The 10465-nt window shown below is 34.6% G+C and overlaps 1 pseudogene; it reads right to left on the bottom strand.

Moving 5' to 3' along the window:
• Nucleotides 1-4208: 4208 nt before the first annotated feature.
• Nucleotides 4209-6332, bottom strand: LOC149171978 (dolichyl-diphosphooligosaccharide--protein glycosyltransferase subunit STT3B pseudogene; annotated as a pseudogene).
• Nucleotides 6333-10465: the final 4133 nt, after the last annotated feature.

Below are 10465 nucleotides of genomic sequence, written 5' to 3'. Positions count from 1 at the left end.
AACATCGCGAGCCTGGTATGAAAAGTTAACTAGGCCTCTTCTGAAACTCAACTTGAAACATTATGATATTGATGATGCAACTTTGTTTATCAAGAAAGTTGGAAAACCAATGATATATCTTGTGGTGTATGTAGATGATATTTTGATGGCATGGAACAATTAGAGATACATTTCATTCATAAAGAAGAAATTGAGGAAAGGTTTTGACATGACTGACTTGGGCTATGTTCACTACTATCTTGGTATTGAAGTAACTCAACATTCGAAGTTTATATTCCTCTCTCAAAAGAAGTGAATTGGAAATCTGTTGAACAGGTTTGGCATGGTTGAGTGCAATCATTTTACTACTCCAATGGAACATAAATGGAAGCTCACATCCATTGAAGGAAAATAATTTAAGGATGCAACAAAGTATAGAAAAATTGTAGGAAATCTAAACTACCTGACTACTACCAAACCAGACATTTCATTTATTGTTGGAATCCTTTCTAGGTTCATGCAAAAGCCTTGTGAGGGACATTGATTTGCTTCAAAAATAACACTAAAGTACTTGAAGGGAACTGGAGACTTTGGACTCAAGTATACATAGGTGGGCGACTTCAGCTTGATTGGATACTCTGATTAAGACTTCAATGGAGACAAAGAAATTGGGGTATATACTCCAGGTTATGCTATGAATCATGGATCAGGAGTTGTCTCCTTGAGATCATGCAAACATTCAGTTCTAGTAGATTCCATAACACAAGCAGAATATGTGGCAGCAGCTGAAGAAAAAAGGGAATTGTGTGGCTCAAGAAAATTCTGGAATATTTGCAGATGAAACAAGTGCATTTGTCTACACTCGTGATTGACAACACCTTTGCAATAAAGTTGGCTAAGAACCCAAAGTTCCATGATCGAGCGAAGCATATCAATACAAAATACCATCTGATTGGACACCATTTTGAGGCCAAGACAATCCATCTATGCTATTGTTCCAATAATGAGCAGATTGTAGACATCTTCACCAAAGCACTTGGAAGAGAAAAATTCGAAAGGTTCAGAATGATGCTTGGAGTCACCAGTAACCATTCAGATAAAGGGGGGGAATTTTGACACGTAATCATGAGGATTGGGTGAAAATATGTAAATAATGTAAATAATAAATAATGGAGAATAGGAATATGAAGAGACACTAGGAAGTGAAGCCCAAGAGTCTCTCCCTCCTTGTATACATCCATGAGCAATATTAATGCAAAGACACAATTCATTTTAGGAGTTACCTCCTAGCCTAACACTTTCCTTCCTTACTACTAGGACATAAACCTAAGGCAAGTTTAAAATGGGAAGTTAATGGGACATTTATAGGTTTCATATTATTCATACAAAATTTCACAATTATTTTCTTCACATACTTGTGTTGTGAAAACCTGAAATTACCATTTTTCTTATCTTTGTGTATTTATATTCCCAAGATTTGTTTTGCTACTCCTAGATCCTTCATATCAGAGGTCTTAGCCATTTGATCCTTCAACCTTTTGATCCCATCCATGTTTTTCTTGCAACATGTGTATGCCAACATATACCACTAAGATAATGAATACATCCTTTGAGCTTTTGAGGTAAACATAATGGTCATACTAACTTATACAATAATTCTAGCTCATCTTGAAGGAATCAAACTTAATGTACCATTATTTGGTAGATTGCTTCAAGTTGCACAATGATTTCTTAAGCTTACAAACTAGCTTTTTTTTTATGATGAACAAATCCTTGTGGTTTTTTCTATAAATCATCATGGATATTCCACTAGATAGCTCATCGCAAAAAAAATTGATGAAATTTACACTACAAGGGTTTATTTCTCTTTAGATTTTCTGATCTATAAATTACTGTTTTTTGTGTGTGCATGCAAATTATAATTGTGAAAAAAATAGAGAACTCAAAACAAAAACTCACAAAACACAATTTCCACAAGATATATCCTAAGAAACCCATTCAAGAGAAAACCCAAAGCGGAGCGACCTAAGAGAGAAAGAGCAAAGCAATCTACAAGTACAAAGTTCAAAGAACTAAGCTTTGTGGCTCGTGGGCCACTATAGTGTCCAAATAATCTCTATGCGCGCTCTTCTTATCCATCTCAGCCACTTTTTTCATCTATGGAACAAAATGCACTTGAAAATAATGGAATGCCTTTTCCTCCTAGTGGCTCGGTTATGACACATCACAATGACCTACCAATGGTTAGATTTGACTCCTTCAATTGTTAACTAGAGTTACAATATGGAAACTTCTAATTTCTTATTCATCATGATCACATGGCAATCTCTCAAATTATGGTGATCAAAATAGAAAGGTCAACTTTTGAGTGACACACCTTTTGCAAACAGAATTCGATTATTCCATCTTTTCCTCTCTAAAAAACATCAAGACTGAAGAAATCAAAAGGATTTGTTCATCATAAAAAAAGAAGGTTAGTTTGTAAGTTTAAGAAATCACTGTGCAACTTGAAGCAATCTACCAAATAATGGTACATGGAATTTTATTCCTTCAAGATGAGCTAGAATTATACTATAAGTTAGTATGACCATCGTGTTTTCCATTTAATGCCTCAAAATACTCCTGAAAGGTTTTAGACCCCAATTCGCCAAACTGGGTCTCGTTGGTAAAAATGGTCCCATTAGCTGATTCTTCCACTTTTCCCTCTCTAAAAAACATCAAGACTAATAAAAAATAATATAATGATCCAATTCAGATCATGGTTGTTTGATATGTATCTCTTAATCTGAACCTTCATGTAAAAAATGTTGTTTTAACATATAATTTCTCTAACTCTAAATCAAGTAAAGCCACCAACATCATTACAATAAAACCAAATATAATTTCAAGAAATGTAAAAAATATTTCATTGAAATATATACCTTCCATTTGAGAGAACACCTTTTCAACCAAACTAACCTTATACATTTCAACTTTACCATCAATGCCTTTCTTCAATTTGTAGACCCAGTTACACCAAATAATTTTTCTATATTTAGAAAGTTGTACGAGGTCCCATATTTTATTTGTTTCCAAGTTGTTTATCTCTTCTTCCATTGCCATATTCCATTTAACATTATCAATATTACCTATTGTTTCTTGATAGCAATAAGGTTCCCCATCATTATTGATCAAAATAATAGATGAAATAAAATCAGTATACCTTTTAGAAGGATTTATGTCTTGCGTATATCTTCTCAGTGTTGGTTTTGTAATTTCCATATTTTCCTAAATATATTCGTCATCAAGAGCTTCTTTATTGTTAGAAGCTTCTTCCTTCTTCCGAGTTTCCATGTATGTTTGAGTATCCATGATCCATACCTTGGGGGCTAAGATTTGGAAGGTTTGAATGTTGAGAAAGAGTGGAGAGAAAGAACAAAATATTTCTTGAAACTATTCTAAAAAAATCCATTGATAAAAAAATACACACATTGAATACATCATAATGTATGAAAATAAAGATAACCCTTTATTAAATAAGGAAAACATTTTAACCTACATCATGGTGGACAAATCTCTCCTTTTGAAAGGTGATATCTATTATTTATAGTATTTTCAGTGCCTTCTTAAGTTACATCATTCAATACCATGGGTGGATACAACTTTCCATTTGGATCAATTCCCCCCATTTAGGAAGAAAAGATCCCCATTACATCAAGTTATGTCCTTAGAAACTTCTATTGAATATGAGAAAATGAAGAGAAATGTCTTGTGTTCTTAACCCCTAGTCATGACTTTATGGATGACCCAAAACCAAGTGTTTTTGAAGACAAGTTTCTTTTGTGGTTAACCCATATCTATGGGTTTGTGGATGACCTATAACCAAATGTTCCATGTTCCAATGAATACAAGTGTTTTCCGTGGTTGAAACATAACAATGGCTTTATGGACAGCTCATAACCAAATGTGCCAAGTGCCAATGAAGACAAGTACTTTGTGTGGTTGACTCATAATCGTGGGTTTGTGGATGACCCAAACCTAGGTTGATGATTACAAGCTTGGAGAATTGTTTTGTGTGGTTGACCCATAATCACGTGTTTGTGGTTGACCCACAAATATGATGAACAAAGGTCTAAGGATAGAATTACCCTATAATGCTTGTGTACAAACTGTGATATTGATAGTGTATGGCCTATTAAGTGCGACTAGTAATTATTTTCTTATGGGTATCCCAAGGAATGGTAGAAATATCACCACCAATTAACTGGTGTCTTATACTTGTAAATTTTCACTACCTGATTTGATTTTGTAATGGCCTTATCCAAGTACTCAAGTTTCACATTTGTGTTTCCTATTTCAATACACGTCGCTTAATCCCACCTAGTAGGCTTGCCATATTTAGTACCAATATCCCCTAATGTGTAGTATCATAATTTATATAAAATATATTTCAACATTTTAGGAGTTGCCTCTTTGTCAACATAGTAGACTCCATTAACAAGATAACAAAAATCCTTGATAACAAGAAACAACAACACCTCTAATTCTAACCATGGATAATTCTTTTTTAATATCATCGTAATAATAACTAGTAACACCTCTAAATAAAACCAACATGTAATCCACATCAAGTGATTGCAAGAAATCATAGGCTTCATTCCCATATGATGACATCGATCACCCAATATACGCAATATGTGTATCGTTCCATGTATTTTTGTCAACAATAACAATTAAGTTTCCCATTGTTGTGATTTGATAGTCCCACCATGACATTACCTTGGCATCATGAGGGGTACTTTGTCATATCCGAAAGAACACTTCACGATAGTCATCAAAGATATCCTTGTCACCATGGGAACTTGTGCTAGCTAGAATGATAGAGGAAGACAAATACACGTTTGATGTCACCCAGGTGTATTAGTTGACATATCTTGTAAGTAAATTACACCTAAGAGTATGATTCCCGCATCATTTCTCTTGAATGGAAATTTTTGATCTGCACACACATTGGTAGATGTCTTGAAATCACTTGAGCCTTTATTGTAAGTTGTACATGTAGATTTAGGATAATTGTGAACTAGGGTGGAGACTTTTTTCATAGTTGAATATATTTATATAGCACTAATAAGGCACATAGTTGGAGTTGTGACAAGGATTAAATGAACCATCTCTTCATAAAAATAGAAGCTAGTAAGGCCATATAACACAACAAAAATAGTTGCATCTTTCAATATTTTGAAACAATGTAGATCCATGATGGAAAGAAGAAAAGCAAGATGTGAATGTCAAACATAAATGGTTGATACTCTGAGTCAGAGGTAATGATTGGTATATGATATTTTTCCTATGTTGGATCAAGAAGGGATTCAAAATGTCTAGTCTAGGGAGAGATATAGCCAAATTACATGCCACGTCCAAGTGTTAGCTCCCCTACTCCAACTGCACTAGTCATAATTGTCTTCAAAAATATTGAAAGGTTTTTGGATCATCTAGATGATTTTTAACCCATTTTACAAAGTAAAATACTTGCAACAAGAAAAGTTCCCCATGGCAACCATGTGCTCATTAGACTGCACATGTTGAAAGTTACAAATCATATTTGCATCAAAGGAAGAATTCCAAATAAAATCATAATGAATATCTCTCGGTCATCGTAAGTACCACAACATATATAGGAATTAAATTATGATGAAAATATAACTTCCCCACGTAGACATCATATAAAAGTTAGTGAAAGTCGGGGTTACTGACCGGACTATGGATCCAATGTTAATAGACTTTATAAATTGGTAGAAATTTAAAAGAAAGAAAAATATGCCACACTTGTTGTATTATAAGATCCAAAAACAAATCAAGAAATTTGACTGCAAGTGTGGCACCAGAATCCCAAATATCTTTACTGAAAAATAAGCAACCAAAGTGGTATTTGAAAAAACAAATAGTGCTATCAACACATAAATGTCTCTTATGTGCAATTCATATCTAAGAAATATGAGAGTCTAATAAATAAGAGATGCAATGACCATAAGACCCTGGAAAGTAGTTCCTTTGATGTTTCTGCCTACGGGATACCAATTATGGAAATTGAACAAATTCTAGAATTTGTGTAAAGCTCTTTCCTACAAGTAGAAAGTGAATATGTAGTTGAAATACAGATTGAAATTATGGATCATGCTTTCATAGCAAAGCAAACTTAACAATATCATTATAAATGTAAGGACATATATCATACAAAGAATCCCCATGTGCAATAGTAGCTCTTATTGTTTTTCTTTGAGCTTGAAATTCCTCATGGAGAGCTACAAGGTTTCAATCTTTAGTCTTAGAGGTGTGATTGCTATATTCAATTTTATTTTTGATTTCCCAATCATTGAATTACTAAATTAATCACATCTATTTTTTAGTTCTCTATGGCTTCTACTCAAAGGATCACATGTGCATGGTTTCTTAGGTTGAAACTCTAGTTCTATAATCATGGAAATAGGTTGTGTCATGGATAGAAGCATCAATAAAGGGTATTCTCAGCAAAGGGTACCCAAAAAGTTGTATATTGGAATAATTTATTATAGGAAGCAAGCATATCCACCCTGGAAAACATTATAAGACCTTGATTACCATGAAATTGTAACTCTCTCTGATACCACTAATCCAAATATTATGGCCTAAGATCCAAGAGGCTTGAATGTTGAGAGAGAGAGGAGAGAAAGCACCAAATAATCCTTGAAACTATTCTAAAAGAAAAGATTGATAAAAAAATAAAGACATTGAATACATCATAACATATGATTTTATAGATAAGTCTATATTAAATGAGGAAAACCTTTTCAACTACATCATGGTGGATAAATATCTCCTTTTGAAAGGTGAGGCCCATTATTTGTAGTAATTTTACTATCTTAATAAGTTACATAATTCAAAACCATGGGTGGATACCACTTTCCATTCAGATCACTCTAACTGAATTTTTTGATATAGTGGCTTTTGCTCCTAATTAAAATCAACTTTTACAACATTTGATTTAATGGGTGGTAATTCATCAAAGGTTATACTTCTATTAATGATTTTTTGTGGAAAATAGGATCCTAAAATCTATATCCCTTTGCTGCATCATTATAACTAATAAAGGCATTACTCTTCGATATGGGTTTTAACTTGGAATGATGATTTTTAGGAGAAAGAGCATAAGCTTCACAAGAAAAATTTTAAAATTTCAATAATCACAAGGATGACGTTTCCATACTTGTTTGTAAATTCTACAATCTATTGCAGTTGATGTTGATCATCTTACAAGATATCAAACATTAGTGATCACTTTTTCCCACAACTCTTGTTGCAAATTGGCATTGTTGAGCATGCCCTTTTCTCTTTTGATAAGAGTCTCGTTCATGCATTTTTCCACAACATTTTTGTAGGGAATGTATAAATTGTTTTTGTTTCCTTCAATCCTACCTTATTTGCAATATTTTTCAAATTCTAAAGATGTAAATTTACCTCTGTTATTTTCTATTAAACATTTGGTTGTCCTACCTATTTTTTTTTCTACTATAACTCTAAATTATTTAAAAATATTAAACACATTAGGTTTTCCTTTAAAGACATAAACCCACATTCTTCTAGAGAAATTATTTATAAATGTTACAAAATACGATTATACCTGTTACACACAAAAATGTCACCATGATTTTCTGCAGTTTGTGTGAGTCCATCACTACTCATACATACCTCCTTTGCAAGTCTCAAACCTCAGCTCTTCATGTCAAGTCTTAAAAATGGGAGAAATAACTTAAAAATGTCTCTAATCCTCGTTTCGCACTTTCTCCTAGCATTGCCTGTGGTACCGCACCTAATGGTCAGATGACCTGCGAACCTGACCGCTCTGTCTGTAAAGTGATGGGTGCGAACCCCTGTAAAAGTTAAAAAGGCGTGAGTTCACTCTTAAAAACTCACCTTGGGTCACTTTTGGATGCTTCTAGAAGGAATATTACGCTGGCAAGTTCGCTCCACCTTGGTTCATCCATCCCATAACTAAGGGAGCTAACTCCATGATATGAGGTGATTATCCCATTGAAGGAGGGACTTATCCCTTCATAGGAGGACCTGCAACTGCCTTCCTTTGTGCTATAAATTAAGGCATTGGGCTAGTTGTAGAGGAGGTTGAAAGCTGAAGATTCTTGAGGGTAGATGTTGCTGGAATATAGACTTCCTTTTTGAGCTTGTGAGAGGAGAGATCACATACCTTTCATTTCATTTGGGAAGTGAGTGAGGCTTGTCAAAGTAGAGGAGATTCTTGCTGGACCCTGGAAAGAGCTTGTGCAACATCAAGGCAAAGGTTGTAAGGTTCTTTTATTCATAAAGTTAATACAATCATGTCGTTTTTCTCAATGAACTGTCTCTAATGGTTTATTTTATGAGCTCCTTGATCTTCATAATGAACATGTTTTATTATGCTATCTATGCAGGTGTTATTTGATATGTGTGTGTTTGTGTATGCAGGTTATTGAAAAGGAATTGCTTGAAGCTCTTGGAACAAAGCTGCCACAAACAAGCGTTGGACCGAGGTAGGGTCTATTACACCTTGTAGTTTTCATTTATGAATTGAAACATGTTTAGAGAAAAGTAGATTTGATTGTGCTGTTTGTTGCTAGTATCATTTGATACTAGGGAGATCGATCTTGTCTGCAAGAATGATTTATCCGGCCAACAAATTGGCGACTCCACTGGGGACTAGTTTTTGTTTAATTTGCCTGTGTCTTTGACTTGAGAAACTTGAGTTTTGGTTTCTGCTTTTTGCTTGATGTGTGTGGGATTGGGTATTTGTTAGATCCTTTGTTGATTTTTTCTTTTTTCGAATTTTGGTTGAGGACCGCACGTTCTGCATTTTGTACAGTGTGGACCTGTCCGCACTGTTGCAGTTAGACACAGAGCGGTACCGCACCTGTTTCTACGGGTAGCCTGCGGACCCTGTTAAAATTTTGATAAAACCTAAGATCCTTCCACCCAGTTAGGTTTGTTCTTGTTCATAGCTGTTAGTTTTATGCCCAGATCTGCACCTGTCTTGTGAAAAGGTCCTTGTGACTTAGTTTCCATTGGCATTGTTATTTTTAGTGATTTTCGAAGGGTTTTGCTTGTTTGGATCGATTTTTTGCTTGGTCTTTGTAGTGGCTCAGAGATTTGAAGCCTTAGAGCCTTAGATCACCCTGGTATCTCTGGTCTTCTTGCTGAGTCTGACTGATAAATGAAATCTATCCTTGAAGAGAGCTAGATCCCATTTTTCTCTTTTGCAAAACCTTGATTGAAAGTTTCGAATTTCATTTTTTATTAAAACATAATTGGGTGTTTTTGATTAGTTTGTTGATCTGAACAAATTGATCCTTAGTTAGCTGAAAAACTAAGTCAAGCATCCTCAAAAAACATTTCAAGTTTCTTTTCAATCCATTTAGATCTCAAGATTAGATTATAGTTTGAGTATTTCATAGAAATTATAGAAGCTGGTTGAAAAGTTTTTTTTCAATAGATTTTAGAATTTTTCTAGAAACCTTAGAAGCTCTCTTGAAAGAATTGTTTGTTTTTGTAGTTTTTGATTGTTGAAAAGAAAAGGGATTTTCCGTGAGCGTGATAAGTAGTCTCGTTTTTGAAGTTCTTTGAAAAAGACAAAAAGTTTTTCTTTTCAGTTGTATGTTAAGAGAAAGATTTGATTTTCAACGCATTGCATTTTCAACTCTTCCTTAGCTAGAAATTCATTGAAAAGAAAAGGAGTTGTTTTTCATCTTAGGTGCATTTTTTAGTGTTTTGAGGTCGAGTCTTCACACCATAAAGTTTCATCTCCGCACCCATTGACTTAAGAAACAAACAATAAAATTAACGCTTAATTAAAATCCATCTAGCAATCTTTTTATTTTCTAGGGCTCTTTTCACCAACATAGCTTAGGCTAGTATCTTGGAGTAGGGAGTAATTAACTCTCCAAGATAGTTTAAACAAACAAGTAGTCGATCTTGCGGTAGGGAGAAATTCCAATTGTTACATCTATGCTCTGGGAAAGCTCCTCTTAAAGGAGAAGCACGAGATCATATCTGAACCAGTGTGGGAATCAATCCTTCCTCATTGGGAACAATAGAAGATATTCACGTATTAAAAATGGTAAACCTCGGATTGACCATTGTCGAGGAGCCTGGGGTCACTTGTTGGTAAACCTTGGATTATGTCAAGGAGCCTTCAAGGGGATTGAGCTTGTTACTCTGCCCTTGCGTGCATATCGGATCGTAGAATTTTCCCCCAGGTATATTTGTTTCCGTTGGTAACCTTAGTGACCATAATCTTTAGGATTCTTTCTTAGGTGATGGTGGAGGGAAGATCCCACTGTACCTGGAGCAGACGTCGGCTAGAATCACTTGGATTTTATGGGGGGTTCTCTCCACTCGAGACGGTTTAGTGGAGAAACTTGTGCCAGTCTATTCATTAAGCAGGTTTCTGGGGTAACTGTTCCAACCACCATTTCTGTATTGA

Source organism: Pinus tabuliformis, chromosome 4_2 (genome assembly GCF_031772625.1).
Source record: "Pinus tabuliformis cultivar Carrire ecotype Pingquan chromosome 4_2, CPIR1, whole genome shotgun sequence".
Lineage (NCBI taxonomy): Eukaryota > Viridiplantae > Streptophyta > Pinopsida > Pinales > Pinaceae > Pinus > Pinus tabuliformis.
The sequence above is the reverse complement of the archived record's forward strand: the minus strand, read 5'-3'. Positions and strand labels throughout refer to the sequence as shown.